Raw genomic sequence first — 17958 nt, forward strand, 5'->3', positions numbered from 1 at the left:
ATGGCATCATTTCATCTAAACCATTTGATACGGTCTTACTCTTTCAGTGCACAGAGACAAATGTGGGTGCAAACCTTTCAGAGGGGAATATAATATTATCTGTTAAAGAGGGTCAGGTAGTTTTATGCAAGTTAATTTTCAAAAGTAATCAGATCTTGAAAAGCTCTGATGATAGGCGACACCAATTGGCATTTTCTCAAATATTCTGCTAAAAGAAAAGAGGGAAGCTTGATAACATCAAGATCAGCTTCCCTTTTGTAAAGTTTTCTTAAATCATAACTTCTTTTCTATAGGAACAAAAGCAGCATGGCCCAATTTCAAAATGGGGACACATAAATACCAAATAGAACTGAAAAAGATTTCAATGGGTGCATTTCGTATGGTTCTTCCACTCGACTCCAGGAATGTTATGTGGATTTGTTCAGTGAATTATTGAAAATGCAACAGGAAAAAGAATACAGTACATTATTTTTTTTTTCTATTTGGTCTATGAATTAAGGGAAAGGTGATGTGTTAAAACATAAGAAATGTTATTAACTGTACTCTACTCATGGGAGAAGCAAACTGTAGCTAGCTTATGTATTGTTTCAAAAAAGATTTGAGGCTGCTGTAAGATTGGTTAGTATAGGCATAGTAACTGACAAAAGAGTCTCTGTAGTGCTTGAGAACCCATGAAAAGAAAATGTTCCCTGCCCTTTCTTTATGTGCATATGTAGCTTTCAAACAGTGATTTTGAAATGGTTCAATAGCAAAAACTGGCCTTCTGCTGTCAGAGAGAATGCTTCAGGGGTAGATCAGCAAATAGTATAGATCAGTGACTTCTGCTAAGTGTACGGCCTCTGTGGAAGTTGTTTTTCCATCACTCATCCCCTCCATCAAAGCTTTGTGATTCATCCTTCCCATAGGTGCTGGACCCAGGTGTGTGAGGGCAGAACCCAAAGCACACAGAAGAGGAAATCTCTTTGTATTTCAGCTTTGCACACATCTGTGCAGTAACAAATGGAAAGAATTAGTGAATAATGTCACAGAAATTTAGTTGATGCACTTAATAAGTAAATTTTAAGCAACAAATACACATAAGTAATTAATCCACTTCTGATTGGCAATGGACATGGAAACCATATCCATCTGAGAACCCACATGATGGAATGTTAATGATGCATGGCCATGTTGGAGAAAAGAAGAGGATTTAGGCTTGGCAAAGACAAATATATTTTATCTAGATACAGTAGGCTAAAGATTTTATTAATTCTTTACTTTGAGTGAGGTTTGGAAAGTAAAGTCAGAACTGAACTACATAAAGAACATTTTCCTGTCATACAATATACTATTTGTGATTTTTGTATATCGATTTGTATTTAAATGATTTATTCGGTAAATTACATTGTTCCTTCTATTATCCTTTTCTACCTATTTACGGTGCAAAGTTAAAAAACGTTTCTGCAGTTGTGAAAGAGAAATAGCTAAATCAGGTTGTGTTTGTCAGGATAGGTTCCACAATGCTAGTGTAGCGAATGACACCTGAGCCCTTAAACTGTTAAAGGTTTACTTTTCACTCATCAGAAGTCTCCTGAGGGGTCTAGTTGCTCTTCAGACCCACTCCCAGGGATGCAGGGTCGCTTGTTTCTTATAGCTACACCATCTGGAAAATGGGGCTTCCAGGGACACAGAGGTGGGGAAAGGGGGAGTGCCCTTAAGAACCCACAGCTGACTGGGCACAGTGGCTCATGCCTGTAATCCCAGCACTTTGGGAGACCTGAGTGGGCGGATCTCTTGAGGTGCGGAGTTCAAGACCAGCCTGACCAACATGACAAAACTGCGTGTCTAGTAAATACACAAAAATTAGCCGGGCACGTGGCATGCTCCTGTAGTTCCAGGTACTCGGCAGGCACTGAGAATGACTTGAACCCAGGAGGAGGAGGTTGCAGTGAGCTGAGATGGGGCCACTGTACTCCTGTCTGGTCGACAGAGGGAGACTCTGTTTAAAAAAAAAAAAAAGGCCAGGCGCGGTGGCTCACGCCTGTAATCCCAGCTCTCAGGGAGGCAGAGGCAGGAGGATAGCTTGAGCCCAGGAGTTTGAGACCTGCCTGGGTAATATAGCGAGACCCCGTTCTCCACAAAAGGAAAAAAAAAAAAAAAAAAGAACCTAGAGCTGGAAGCAACACTCTTCATTTTTCAGCAAGCCTATTGGTTACTACTAGTTACATGGCCCCAAGCTAATGACATGAGAGGGTGGAAACTGTAAGACTCTTCTTTGGAGAGTAATCAGTGGACACCGCTGTTCCTGCAGCAACTGATTACTACAAGATCTGTGCTGAGAATGGCCAGACATGGTAAGCAATACCTCCTCTAGGGTTCTTGAACTGTAGAAAGCATAAAACCATGGAGGAGCTTGTAGAAAGGGTACATTTCCAGGCCCGTATGTATAGTTTAGTTTAATAGGGTTGAGATGGGACTACTGTTTTCAATCAGGCATACCCTATTAAGATATGTGTGCTGCGTGGTACACAAAGAAGACTCTGCATTGCGGTGCAATGTAAAAATTATCTTTAGGGGACTGGAATGTAAAGAAAATGAAACTAAAATTCAAAAACAAATCTCCTGGGAAAGTCAGAGTCAACCTTCTGTTCCACAGGGAGTCCATTCTGCTCCACAGTCCTGGAAAGTTCAACAAATATCCCACCAGTCCTTTGCAGGTACGAATGCAGTACTGCTAAAAATCTCTACGTGGAAAATAATGACAGACCAGGGCCCTTGTCCAGGCTCCATACTTTCTCATCAAGATGTCTTCTTCTTTTGCCAATTGCTCTTATACTTGACTTGGAGAAAAAGCAATAATGGAAAACATCATGTCTGCTTCTTCTCAAAGCTGTAAAATAGGGTCTTCCCTTTTTTTCTTTTCCTCTCAGATTGTTACCAAGACATCGTGCTCATTAGTAGTTATTCTTTGGAGAGAAAATTAGAAGAAAAAAATTAGACGATAATATGGGTAATTTAAAGTGTAAGCATGCACAAAAACTTCTTGAAAATCAGGTTGCGGTCTGTGTTCTTATTTTAGATGTGCCCCTGTTAACTTTTTCTCAATAAGCAGGTGCATACACTTCCCCAAGCTGTCACTGGTGTTTATTTAGCCTGTATGCTTCAAAATCTACTGATGGATGATACCCAACCAGCTTGAAGCTTGACTTTCAAAAACCAGAGCCTTGAAGTTTTAATGAGACTTTCTTAAAGTGTGGTCCAATGAATTTGTTAGAATAGGAGCATCTCTCTCAAAGATACCATAAGAGTATCACATTTGTATGTTAATTTTAGTTCAACAAATAGGAAAAATGATTATGAGTAATAGCTCTCAGCTTTCAGATAGTTCTTTTCATGTTCAAAGTGCTTGACAAACATTAATTAAATCACTGGCAGTCAAATTAGATAAATATGTTCTCTGTATATGCATAGCTGTACCTTCCATGCACACAGTCTTCTAAATCACATCACGGCAGATCAAACATTTTTTTTTTTTTTTTGCCATCTGAACTTGGTTGGCTGACACTGATTCCAAGCAACAGATAATTGCTGGAAGGGCTAATCATGAGGAGAGATTATGTAAGCTTTCTTTGTTTTTAAACGAAAACATGAATTTATCCTTGATAAAAGGTACAGGATGAACCACAGTATGAAACGCTTCTGTCTCTAGGCCGCAAGGTAACAATGACAAAGCAAATTCTCTCGCATTATAGTGTTCGAATAGTTAAACCCTAATTTAAAGAGATCATTTCATTAACAGAGAGTACATTTTATGCTTCCTGGGCTACTGATATTTTTGGCCTCTTTCAGCACCAATAACAAGAAGGCTTTTAAGGCTAAATATGGTGTTGATTTCAGCAATATGGTAATTGTTCATTAATGCTAGGGATCCTTGGTCACTACTGACTTGAGAAGCACTTGGGCTGGCAAATTAAATATAGTAAATTTCATGATTATTTTTAGAATCACTTACACTTATTTTTCCTTCATTGAATTTAATGAAGTTTTCCAAAACATCCCAAGAGATTAACTGGCCCCAATGGATCTTAAAATGAAGTATATTCCAAATAAAAAAGAGTGCTAATAGCATTTCATTTTTCAATAACACCTAACAAATTAACACACTCTACCCACCGACATCATACAATCGGGAAAAGGCATGCACATGCATGTGTGGACACAGCTTAGCCAGAGGCAGGTTTGCTTTCCTTGAGGTGCTCAATTGCATTGCTACAAATGGAGGGGACTTAGGTTTCTCCTTCCACTCTGATTGCCAAACTAGTTTTGTCGGTTTCTAGGGAAGAAAAGTACTCATTAATTGTCTTGCAGTTTGCTGGGCAAAAGAACATCTAGTTCAACCGAGTTGTCTTCTTCCAGACTGCAATAGTTGCACTTGGAGTCATGGTATCTGTATATGTGCATCTCACAGAATGGTGTTAGTTTCTCTTTATAAGCATAATATCTGGGTGATTCCCCTTCTTTATTAATGAAAACCTGGAATTCAGTGACAATATATGATGTGTCCAAGGTCCAATCCACAGCCCATATGGTTTAGACTTAACAAATGGCAATAATGGAGCCATAACTGATATGATATTACATTTGCCTCAGTGTTTCTACACTTAGCCTCTTGCCATATCTCAGGAATAAAAGTAAATTTTCTGTAATTACATTTAGAGCAAGGAGTCATTGATGTGACTGCATTTTGGCCCAGAAAAGCATATCAGATACATCTCTAATACATTTGTTTTCCCCTCAGTTAGACCTAATGGCAGCATTTAATTAAAAGTTAGACCTGATGGGAGCATTAAATGGATTTAGAAATTCAATAGTATTTGGGCCGGATACGGTGGTTCACGCCTGTAATCCCAGCACTGTGGCAGGCCAAGGCGGGCAGATCATGAGATCAGGAGATCGAGACCATTCTGGCTAGCATAGTGAAACCCTGTTTCTACTAAAAACACACAAAAAAAATTTAGCCAGGCATGGTGGCACACGCCTGTAGTCCCAGCTACTTGAGAGGCTGAGGCAGGAGAATCGCTTGAATCTAGGAGGTGGAGGTTGCAGTGAGCTGAGATCGCGCCACTGCATTCCAGCCTGGGCGACAGAGCCAGACTGTGTCTCAAAAACAAAAACAAAAACAAAAACAAACAAACAAAAAATATCCAATAGTATTTCAAAGTATAAATGGCCTTAAAAGGCAAATAAAATACACATATCCTTTTGCACACTTTGAGTTGTACTGGTTTTTATACTCAGAGAGTTCACTGCTTCCCTTTCCTCACTTCTTACCTCGTCATTCTATGGAAACTCTTCTCTTAGAGTTCACATGTTCTTAGGGCTCTACACTGGCATACCATCTGCCTGAGCTACTCTTCTCTGGATCATCCATGACTGGTTGTTTCTTTCATTCAAGTGATAGTTTAAGTGTTCCTCAGAAAGGTCAGTCCTACTCCCTACACATGCATTCTGACACCTTTGCCCTTTATTTTCTTCAGAGCAACTGTTACTCTTTTTTTTTTTTTTTTTTTTTTGAGATGGAGTCTCGCTCTGTCACCCAAGCTGGAGTGCAGTGGTGTGATCTTGGCTCACTGCAAACTCCGCCTCTCAGGTTCACACCATTCTCCTGCTTCAGCCTCCCGAGTAGCTGGGACTACAGGCTCCCACCACCACACCCAGCTAATTTTTTGTATTTTTATTAGAGACAGGGTTTCACCGTGTTAGCCAGGATGGTCTCGATCTCCTGACCTCGTGATCCGCCCACCTTGGCCTCCCGAAGTGCTGGGATTACAGGTGTGAACCACCGCGGTCGGCCCAGAGCACCTGTTATTCTTATAGTTGTGTATCTACTTGTTCTTCTCTGTCTCTCCTGAACAGAATGTAACCTCAGTAGGAATAGGAGTTTTTATTTTACTACTTTACCTCCAATACCTAGAAGGGTGCTTAAAGATTAACGAAAATGTGTTGAATAATGAACTTTATAGATCATATTACTTCCAATCCATTCAACAGTATTCCTCCCTGTTTCCATATAAACACACCTTCCAGTCCACATATGTTCTTCTCACTGTCCATGGAATTTACTCTCTATTGTTTCAGGTGCTTTGAACTTTTTTCTTCAACCACATTGTAAGCTTCTGAAAGGCAGAGGCCCTTCCCTTTTTATACTTTTCTAGGCTTCCACACCTAGCAGAGTTCTGAGTAGAAACATACCAAAATGCATTTGGTACTTATTTAACAAACACTTACTGATTTATTTCCTACTATAATATTATATGCTGGATTACTGAGCACTTTTATATCAGTGGGGCTGAAGTAGAAATAAAAATTAGCTGACCATAAAACGCCAACAGGGACAAGAATGGGGTGAGAGTTTTCTTTTTCACCTTCTAATTCTATTTAAACAGTAAACTACAGTTTTCTGGAATGAGTTTGTGACGATGAGGATCTACCTTGGGAAAATGTCTGGCTTCCTTATCGATCAATTTAGACGCTGTACCAGTGAGTGTTGATCATCTTCCAACTCTAAGGTGCGAAGGTCTGTATATCCTGTTATTGACTCTTTCCACAATCCTAAAGTCATTTTGGACTTCATTCTCGTCTTTGATTCTTATATATACTCAGTGAACCCAAGTCTTTCCTCAGTTGTATTCATGACCAATGATTCTTTTAAATTCTATTTGCTTCATTAGAACCAGACAAGGTTATGGTCGCCCTGTCTTGTCCTCCTCTCCCCATTGCAAGTTCACCCAGATGATTTCCTATTAGAATAAATACCTCAGGCTCAAATTTAGGCTCTTGATCACTGATCCTACTCTGTTATTTCAGTTAGTTTTCTGTTGTTTCTAAAATGAATCTCCTGTTTTAGCTCAGCTGATTCCTATCTTTTCCCTGGTTATTGATGTGCCTATTTTCTTCTTACTACCTTTGTTTAAGCAATTTCCTTTACCTTTTTACTCCATAAGCCAACTTAAATTCTAAATTTCATTTTTTGTCCTTTTTTTTGTTGTTATTGTTAAGAAGTCTTTCCTTAATTTACATGGATTATTATCTTAAAATTGGTAATTGACAATTGAATCCCTCATTAGTAGTGTTGAATTATCATTTTGTGTTTCATATTTTACCTTCCCAATGATGTCATAATTTTCTTGGCAATAGGGACTTAATAATTCTTAAAATTAGGCACAGACCTTGTCACCACCGAGGATGAATGCATTTGGTTGGTTCATGGCTCTGGAGGTCTGGCCAGAATTGCCTGGATCATGCAGATGAACCCTGACTGAGATGAAAGTTGTGCAACAGGAATCCTTGAAATCAGTGGGACAAAACAGCTTCTGACAGAAATACCTTCTTAGCTAATGCCAAGTGCAATTTCATACATCACTCAGACCATGTAGGCAAAGCTGCAAAGTCAAGGAATTTTGATGTTGAATTGCTTCATGTAAGTGTTAACTATTAATATGAGCCAGATGCTGGCAGGTATGTGAGACAGAAAGTCTGAGTTTGAACCCTGGCTTTGTTTCCAATTAAGCTGGGTAATATTGGGTAAACAACTTACCATCTCTGGGCTTCAGTTCTTAATCAGGTTTAAAAAGATTTAAATTTTTTTCATTTTAAAATGAAAGGTTTAGACTCCCAATTAAACTTCCAGTTTAATTATAAAATTATGTAATCCTATTTTAAAAGCAATGAAATAGCAGCCACAAACTTTAGGATTTTTCAGATATTGTGGTTCGATTTAGAATTTTTCCATTTTACAATGGGTTTATCTGGATGTAACCCCATGGTAAGTTGAGGAACTTTTTATGACTTATGATGGAGTTACGGTTTCTACTGAATGCATATACATTTCATACCATCCTAAAGTTGAAAATACTGGAAGTCAAGGACCATCTGCTGTGTTGCTAGCATTAAATGCAATTTCGGCTTACAATACTTTCAACCTACATTGTGTTTACTGGGAAGTAACCCCATCGTAAGTGGAGAAGCATTTTGTACCTTATTCTGTGTAATAGGATTTGCTAGTTTCATATGCAGTCAGGAACACCCACTTTCAGGTTTTGGCATTTACTCTTTTCTGTTTCTCAATTTGTGTGAAAGTGGATGGACAGATGGTTTATTAGGCTTTCAAATGCTTACAATGCTGTTGTTCAATTCAACAACGGTTTTAAACTTTGAATGTCCACAGACCTGGATTTTGTTTAGAACGGAAGATAGTTTCAACGCTTCAATTCAAGGATAAGAATATTTACTCACATAACTTAAAGCAACTTGTGGATATAACTACAAAGGCCTAACCGATTTCCTTTATTTTCGTATGTTTCTTAACTCATTTCCGCATCACAGCCTAACTCTTCCAAGTTGCAGTTTTAAAAATGAAGTTACTTAATAAACCAGACATCCAGTTACATTTGCACCTTTTGCCTTGGCCAGAGTCATTTAACCTACAACCTCCTTCCAGATACAAAATCCTTTACTTCAGAAAGGATCCTTTACTTCAGAAAGGAAATTTAAAGAAGGGCCACATTCCTCACTTTACAGTCAAAAGAACACCTGGGACTTCCTGGTACTCTTTTTACTATGTATTCTATAAATAAAAGAGTTAAAGTGAAATTAGGTCGCAGGGGAAAAAAAATCCAACACTTGTGAATTTTAAGCCCCAACAGAAAATCCCATTCCTTGAAATTCAAATGGCAATGAAAATATTATTGCACGAGGAAAATATAGATGGAACTATGCAAGTCAAAAGATGGTCTCCACTGCTGTCGCTTTGTTTTGTGATTTTTAATTACTCAATGTGACTCTCTTCGCGTAAGTGGGACCGCGAACATGCAATTATTGAATACTCAAACTGCATCAGAAGTGTGTGTAGTAGCCAGAACCCAAAGGACGCGAAAAATGGAGAGAAAGGAAGGCAAGAGCCTTGCCAGGAGGGAACCGAGAAGGTCCAGAGGGAGGGATACTAAGAGGCATTGGCAAAGCAGCTGTGGAGGAAGTACGGGCTGCACAGCAGGTAGGGGTGCCGGCAAGGGAGCCGGGAACGCACAGGAGCCCTGAGGCTCTAGCAGGCCGGGGAGTGGACTGGGAAATGAGATGCAAGGGTCCGGCTGGAAAACTGCAGGAGGAATCCGAGGTCGACCTAATGAACAGCACAGACCTTCCAGAAGGAAAGGTGACTATGCGAGCTTAGAACAGGACTAGTAGGTTGGGGAAAGAGTACGAAAAAGCTGAAGGGGCGGACAGGGTGCTGACGAAATGGGAAAGGGCACGCAGGGAGGTGGGGAGCACAGCGAGGCCGGGGGACAGTGGGCAGGTGCGAGGAGCCTAGCCCGCGGGCCAGGGCGGAGCGACTCGCGCGGGCGGGAGCGGCCGCTGACTCACGGACCTAGCGCCCGCAGAGTCTGGGCGGTGCAGAGAGGCGGAGCCTCGATTGCGCGGGCGGGCCGAGGGGCGGGGCCAGCGCCTGACGCGCCTGGAGGCCGGGGCGGCCGCGGGCCGGGAGGGGCGGCGGCATCCGCGGCGGCCGCGGGGGAGGGGCACGGCGTCAGCGCGTCGCCGGCTGGGCCGCGCCGGTGGCCAGGAGGGAGAGACAAGGAGGAGGAGGAGGAGGAGGTGAGTAGGCTCCGGGCTGGGGAGCCGCGCGGGCCGGCGGGGAGGCGGGGAGCGCGGCCCCTCCCCTCCCCGGCGCCCGCCTCGCGGGGCTGCGCTGCGCGGAGTTCCCAGAGGGGCAGCAGCAGCGGCTGCGGCGCGGGGAGCCGGGGGCGGGGGGTGTGGGGGAGGCGGAGCTGAGAGCCGCGCGCTTCCCGGGCGCACGCGCTGCGCTCCCTGCGCCGCCGTCCGCACCGCGCTCGGAATGGGGCGTCCAGGCCGTGGCGTTTTGTTCCTTCTGCAAACTGGTCGTGTTCGAATTGCGTTTTCTTGGTGCCTACACGTCGTGCGTGCTGGTTTTCGCAGCCCGGCGCTCGGCTTCTTCCTCGCGCAGCCTGCAAGGACGGGTGGGGGCACGTCGCCCTCGCGCGGGAGAAGGGAGGCCGGGCGCCCGGGTTGGCCTGAGTTGGCTAGGGTGCTTCGCCGACCACCAGGCTGCCCGGCGCTTGGCCCCTTGCAGTGCGAGCCCCAGGCCTTCCTGAGGGAAACCTTCGCGTCTGGCTTCTGGTCGCCCTCAGTTACCAGACCTCACCAGCGTCCCACTCCCCTCTGCCAGCCGAGTGTGAGGACCCCCACTGTGCCCCCCATCCCGGAATCCCTCGTTTGAGGATTAAGCACATAATTTCCCATTTTCATCGGGATCCAGACAATCCCATTCTGTCCAGGTGGAAAGATTCTCTGAATTTAAGTCTTGGGAATCCAGCAGCGAAATTTAACCTTTAGTCCCGAAGTAGTTTTTTTGCCTTCTCCCGCACATACAACTTTTAGAGTCTTCTGACAACTGCTGCATTAGGTTATCTTGAGTTTCTTAAGTTAATGCCTTGAGGCGGTGTGATGTGAGGTTCAAAGAGAAGGCTTTTACAGCTTTTCCTCCACCTGTATCGCAGTTTGAAATGGAAAACGTGAGTTGATGATGATTTTCCACACGAGATGGATTTCAGTTTGCAGCCCCCGGCTGCCATGGCTCACCTTGGTTATTTGGTGCCTACCCCTGAAGTTGATTTTAAAGCTGAACATAGTGGTAAGGTAAAGGAGCTGCTGAAAAAGAAGTTCAGTACAATTCAATAGAGCCATTCTATTGGCTTCTACTAACCTGTTTAACCTTAAGCTTTAACCATGACAGGAGTTTCATGTAGGAACGCACATACTAAGTGAAATATTGAATTTTAATTAGTGCATTCCAGGTCTGATTTGGATTAGATTCTTCTCGGCTCCCACTCCCTTTTGGTATACATTTTCCTTAGGGTCCTGTACTGTATTAAATGAAACAGTTTTAGTATTGAGGGTCACGAAACTTTCTTTGACATACTTGAAAACAATGAATAGGTAAAATCTGAAGCATAATACTTGCAATAAGGCAGGAAATAGTAAATTTTTTAACATCACGTTTGCAAAGTTAAGATGGCTTCTTTAGTCTTGATTTGAAAATTGTGTTGACGTTTTAATCTTATGCATCACAGAAGTACAGAATTTTCGATGTGTAAGGGACTTTAGTAGTATAATCCAGTCGCATTATTTTATAGAGAAATTAAGAATCGAAGGCAGTTTCTTGATGAAATTTAGCAGGAGCCGAATAGAACTAGTTGTCTTAATTAACTAAACACTTACCTAGGTAATTCAGACCTCTTCTATTCTTGTACTAAAGTTTGTTTGATTATGGCATCTTAAAAAGCCAAGTAATTAACTAAATTTAATTTTTTTTCTTAATTTATGATTTGGACCCATTAGACTGATAATGCCATAAATTGTTCATAGGAAGCATTTGCATTCTATCAGTTTAAACATTACTTTCCAGTTTTTTCAAATTAGTAATTATCTTGCGCTTCAAGAATCGATTCATATTTTTGATTCGGATAGCCTACGTCACTTACAGCAGATTGGTATTTTAAGAGTCTTAGAGTTATGGTGTATATAAACCTTGATATCGTCATGTGTCATTTAATGACAGGTATGTTCCGAGAAAAGATACTTGTGGGAGCATCATAGAGTGTACTCACACAAATCTACATGGTATAACCTACTGCACACCTAGGCTATGTGGTATAGTTTATTAGTCCTGGGCTACATCTCTGTTCAGCATGTTACTGTACTGAATACTGTATCTAAACATATCTAAACTTAGAAAAGGTACAGTAAAAATACGGTATTATAATCTTACGGGGCCACAGTTGTATATTCGATGTCTTGTTGACTAAAATGTTATGTGATGCATGACTATCACTTAGGAAGGGAAATCCTATCACATGTAATAATCTAATTCCAGCATGCCCAATCTCACATTTCAAAGTGGGCCTCAAATGCATGAGTCTTGAAGTTCTTGCTGTGGTGAGATGAATTTTTTGCATCCCAGAGCACAGTGTTTAGTGTGGACATTTAGTAAATATTTGTTGGCCTGTGTGCACTTTCCTGGTAGGCGCTTCGTGAGTTCGGCTACGTCCTGCTCATCTGTGTATACCCATTTTCAAGTGTAGTGGGTACTCTTTAAATGCTTATGATCTTGTTGGGCTTTATCTAATTTCTGAAGGTAGCAGAGTGCCAGGAAGTCCTGAATCATGATATAGTAAACTTGAAATAACTCAGTTCCTTTTTTATGTTGAACCAGATAACTCTGTTAGGTTGAATTCCAGTATTGAAAGAGGTAGCAGGTGTCAGATTAGAAAAATTGGGGGAAGAAACTTAACAGTGTGAATTTTGTTCTTTAACTTATGATAGTCACTCTGATATTGGGAAAGAACATTACTTTAGTAATAGAACACCTTAGGTGAGCTAAAATACAATGTTTCCACGAAAGCAAAGTGTGACAACATGAATTGAGTGACTCTCTTGATTGTTACCATAGGCCACATTTTACAATCTTGGTTTTATTTTATAAGGATGTTTTTCAGCATATAGACCTTTGTAAGGAACATAACTTTCAGAGTTCAGACTACCTTGGCAAATTGTCTCAAATGATATTTTAAACAGTTTTAGGTTGTATTTGATATATTATGCTTCTTGTTGGTGTTACATGAAGAACACTGTGTATTCTTTTTCTTGTATTCTTACCTCTTCTTCTTCTTTTTTTTTTTTTTATGTCAGAATAGCATGTTTTTTAATTTTAGTTTTTTTGAGGCAGAGTCTCACTCTGTCACCCAGGCTGGATTGCAGTGGTGTGATTGCAGCTCACTGCAGCCTCCGCCTCCCTGGTTCAAGTGGTCTCCTGCCTCAGCCTCCTGAGTAGCTGGGATTGCAGGAATGCACCACCACACCTGGGTAATATTTTTTGTATTTTAGTAGTGATGGAGTTCCACCATGTTGGCCAAGCTGGTCTCGATCTCCCGCCTTGGCTTCCCAAAGTGCTGGGATTACAGATGTGAGCCACTGTGCCCTGCCTGGTTATTTTTTTAAAAAAACTGAGGAAAATTTTCAAGCATTTCTCTTGGAAAGTACAAACCAACACTCCATTCTTTAAATTGCCAGGGTAAAATTTGGGCTGAGCAGATGCAGAGCCAATTCCATAGGATGATTCCTAGTTGAACATGTAGAGTCATAGAGGTAATAGCCTTCCTTCATAGGGATGTCTTTGAACTGCTTTCATTTTTTTTTTCTACTAGTATTATTACTGAAAGCAGTTGTACGGTAGAGTAGGATGGTGTTTAATTTATAGGAAGCAAATCAGCTCACATCTATTGTTGCTGGTTCTGATGTCAGTCCTAGTCTGCCTGGCCTACTCACTGCCAGACCAGTTTCTTCTATTCAGACCGAAGATATTTTAAGACCTCTGTCACCTACAGGAAGGATCAGGAATTATTCTGGTGCCCTGAGCATCCATTGCTCACAGAGTATGCTGTCTCACCACATCCTTGGGAAGTACTCAGTTTGCCTGCAAGATTTTCATTTTTAAAGCACTTTTCTCATACGGAGTTTTGAAATAATGACAAACACCTTAACTAAGTGTGTGTGAGGTATCTAGAATATTTCAAAATAGTTGTAGATGGAGTTAGGATATAGAATCAATTAGTAAGAATATCTAGTGCTTTTTCCCTATGCTCTGTAGGATCACACAAGTCATTTAAACAGATGATAATTTTTTTTGAGTATTTAAAAAATAACCACAGCCGGTGTGGTGTCTCACGCCTGTAATCCCAGCACTTTGGGAGGCCAAGGCTGGTGGATCACCTGAGGTCAGGAGTTCGAGACCAGCCTGGCCAACATGGTGAAACCCCATCTCTACTAAAATACAAAAATTAACCTGGCATGGTGGCACGTGCGTGTATTCCCAGTTACTCAGAGGCTGAGGCAGGAGAACCGCTTGAACCTGGGTGGCAGAGGCTGCGGTGAGCTGAAATCACACCACCGCACGCCAGCCTGGGCGACAGAGCGGGACTCCATCTCCAATCAATCAATCAATCAATCAATCAATCAATAACCAGAGAAGCAATTCCACACATAACCAGAGAAGCAATTCCACAATCTTTCCTTAGTAAGTGATAAATAGTCCATAGAATTTATATTTCTTGGGTGGTTTCTTTTTGTATTCCAGGTCCTTTGTGGAACTGGAACCTTGTCTTAAGCCTGTTTAGTCACCCTAACAGCTTGATCTCCTCTCCTTGCTATCTCCCTACCCTTAGGGAGCCAGGATCTATTCTTATCCATAGGTAGGTGGTTGGGGTCTTGCAGAGCCAAGATCCTGTGATGCTGTTTTCTGGACTCACACTCACCAGACTGACCCTTTAGATACTGAGATCTAGACTCCGTGGCTGTTATAATTTGAACCTTTTTGAGGGTCAGCTTTTCATTTGCATCAGGGACTCTAGGACACCCTGGATTCATCCAGTCATGAGTTAGAATGCCTTTCCTGACTAGCCAGCAGTTGGATTCTTTGCTTTCTTAGTGGAGACACTTAAGGGTGTCTCCCATAAATCAGTGATTTTTATGCAGTTTCAATGGTAGCTCGTTATTTTCAAGTGTTTAATTTCCTGCCTTTTTCTTCTCTTAGTTTTGAACTTTCATTTGATCAGGTATTGGGGTTCTCAGGACCCCGTGTTTGGGTTCTATTTGCTGGAGTGACAGAACTCAGGGAAACACATTTACTTGTTTATTATAATGGATGTTGCGAAGGCTAAGATGAAGAGACGTGTGGGGCAGGGTATGGGGAAGGGGCACAGAGCTTCCATGTGATCTCTGAGTGCACAGCTCTTTGTTCAGTTATCTGGAATCTCTCTGAACCCAGTTTCTTTTGGGTTTTTGTGGAGGCCTTATGACAGCATTCCTTCCTCCAGGGTGTAGAATGGGATATTCTGTGGGTTGGGGGCGAGGCTTGGGAAAAGCATTAAGAGTCCTGTCTTGGGGCAGGAGAAGGTCAGAGGCTGTCCCCTGAGGCCTAATACACCCAACATTGTAGCAAAAGACTGGATCAAGGGCTGTGGTAGTTATGAGCCAGGAACCATGCATGGAATCTTCCTCTCTATTTCTCTCATCTTTCTCTCTCTGTGTGGTATATATAAAACATCATAGGTATCTATTACACATTCCTTGACATGGTCATTATTTGTCTTTACATCTAGACCATGTGTACCCCCGGGTTGGAACTGAATCTGTCCAGTTCCTGGAGGTGTCCTTAGCACTCAGTACAGTGTCTGGCACATAGCAGGTGATAAATATAGATTAGATATAAATTTCTCCCAACAATAAGTTCTGTTATCAGTGTGAGAAGCCAGTGTTCATATAGAAGTCTAAAATTAATTCAGGAAACTTAGATGTTTCATTGCCATCATTAGTACTAGAGAGTCTGTGTATTTTAAATTATAGGCATATCCATGTAGAAAATGGCATCAGTCACCTGATAGGATAGTTAATTAAGAAGAAAAGGTATATAATTTTCACTGTGTTGTCTTGTAAGGCATTGGAGATTTCAGTTTTTCGTGAATTTGATTAATATGTATATATTATCTTATATTTCTTACAATTAGTTTTATTATGAAGAAGTGAGTTTAATGGCCCTATTTTTGTTCATTAGTAATTATATACTAAAGCGTAAATTCTCATTAAAAGGCCCTTAAATGCCTGCTCGTAAAAAAGAGAGACCTCTTTGATTTTGTTCTCTATACGATCCCAGTTATTGTATTGAGGCAAGTCATCAAACTCTTTAGTGGTCTAAACCTTTAATTTGGTTTCAGAACAGTAGTCATGTATTGAACACCCAAATTACCAAGTCTTTAACAAGTAATGCAAACACTCCGTATTAAAAACGTAATGACCACAACTTTTTTTGTAAAATTTCTTATGCTAATTTTTTAAAGAGGACTTTTGAATTAAATTTCTCGTGAAGGCCAAAATCTTACACTTTTAATGGTGGGAGAGTGTGTGTATATGTGTAGAGGCGAGGGGGTGGTAATTTTTGTAGTAGTATTTTTAAGTGGACAGTTTACTAATTATGTTGAGGTAAACACTTTACAACTCTAAAAGGAAAACTTCAATTATCTGAATGAAATGAGGTACATGAAATTAATTCAGATAAGTGGGAGAATCTTTGGTGTAAATGATGCATGTCAAGGGACGTGACCTCAATCTTGATTTTTTTTTTCTTTTTTCTTTTTCTTTGTATCTGTCAGCTGCTTACGAGATTGTGATTCTTTTAGGTCATGTTAGGAATCATTGATGGGGGAGGTAAAGTTACTCTGTAGTTTTGTTTTTTCTTTGCTACATAGGAATCCAGAGTGTGGTATTCTGTGACGAGTATAATTGCTCATCTCTCCCCTGTACTGCCTGCTGTTTTAGGTGGTACACCACAGCCTTCCATTTTGTCACCTTCCTGTCAAACGTGTGTGGGGACTCCTTAAGAATACAACTTGTTTGAAATTAAAGCCACACTCCTTTGTCCAATCTCAGGATGTTTATAATTCCTAAAAGTTGAGTTACAGCAGGTTATAAGAGCAAATTGAGGTAGATGAACCGTGATTCCTTCTCTGTCCTCCTTTGAGTTTAAATATTAAGCAGCTATTTTGCAGTGTAGGCCCTTAAAATAGAAACAAAGGGTTGGGGCATGATGCCTAGCCTTTATAGAGCCTAATTTGAAATGAAAATTTTATGGATCGATTAGAGTTTTAGGAAAATGATTATCTGCTGCAAATTACTAAGGTTTGCAGCATTCCTGGGCTCCTGGCATCTGAAAGCTATTGTGTAATCCGTTGAAAGCCTGTGTAGGTGTGATGACATTGTCTTCTAGGCTTTTTTTGTTTTGTGTTTTTTTAAATGGAAGCAAGCTTGTCTCAGCCACAGAGATGTGTACTGACACCTTATAAGTGAATTTACTTTTTTCTGTATTCAGAACACCTGAAAACATGGCTCTTTATTTTCAGTGTGCACCGGCTTCCTTTTCACCTCTTGGTCTTTAAGATACAAGATGATTCATATCTTGATTACCTTGGGTAGGTGGGTATGATATCAGCAAGCTCTGTATCCGGACCTTGTGAGCAATTCCTAGGTCATTGCCTGAGACCTTCTTAAATATATGCAGGCAATGTGACTGCAGATTTTGGGTTTCACAGTCAGTCTAGATTGATTTTGACTCTGGGGCCATTTATGAGCAGCAAGCCTTTGCGGGGAGTTAGTAACTGCTCCAAGTTTCAGTTTTCTCATATCCCGTGGGGTGATTAGTCTTTTTTAGTGTTGTTGTTGTTATTATTATTATTATTATTATTTTTGTAACTTAGTTGTATTAATCTGTTGTCGTATTCAAATAGTGTGAATTAATGAACTATCTAGAGCATATCATTTTGAAAGAAAGTAGGTTTTGTACTATTTAAAGACAGAGGTAATCAAATTAGTAAAAATCTTTCCAAATAGAAGTCTTTCTCAATAGACTTTAAAACTATATAAGACTCTTGTAGTTATCAGTTTATTTATATACAAATAATACACTCCTGTGTGGTATAGCAAGACAGAGTATGTATTGTACTCTGCAGTCAGACAGACTTGTATGTGGATGATTCATCACTTGGGTAACCTTGGGCAGGATACTTTACGTATTTGATTCAAAGTTTTAGTCTGTAAAACTAGTAATGAAGATTTAAAGAATAGAGATGTAAAGAACAATAAAGGAGGCCGGGTGCAGTGGCTCACGCCTCTAATCCCAGCACTTTGGGAGGCCGAGGTGGGCGGATCACCTGAGGTCAGGAGTTCGAGACCAGCCTGACTAATATGGTGAAACCCCATCTCTAATAAAAATACAAAAAAAAATTAGCCGGGTCTAGTGGTGGGCACCTGTAATCCCAGCTACTTGAGAGGCTGAGGCAGGAGAATCACTTGACC

At 41.0% G+C, this 17958-nt stretch overlaps 1 protein-coding gene across 2 annotated transcripts in view; it reads left to right on the plus strand.

Annotated features, from left to right (window-relative positions):
• The first annotated feature begins 9542 nt into the window (after positions 1 to 9542).
• GTDC1 (glycosyltransferase like domain containing 1) overlaps positions 9543 to 17958 on the plus strand; it is a 388620-nt gene continuing 380204 nt past the window's right edge. The window contains exon 1 of one of the 2 annotated variants that reach the window (XM_050751726.1): positions 9543 to 9630. The gene's annotated coding sequence lies outside the window, so the exon portion shown is untranslated. The remainder of the gene's footprint in view (positions 9631 to 17958) is intronic. The other variant, XM_050751725.1, reaches the window with a different exon arrangement.

Source organism: Macaca thibetana, chromosome 12, assembly GCF_024542745.1.
Source record: "Macaca thibetana thibetana isolate TM-01 chromosome 12, ASM2454274v1, whole genome shotgun sequence".
NCBI lineage: Eukaryota > Metazoa > Chordata > Mammalia > Primates > Cercopithecidae > Macaca > Macaca thibetana.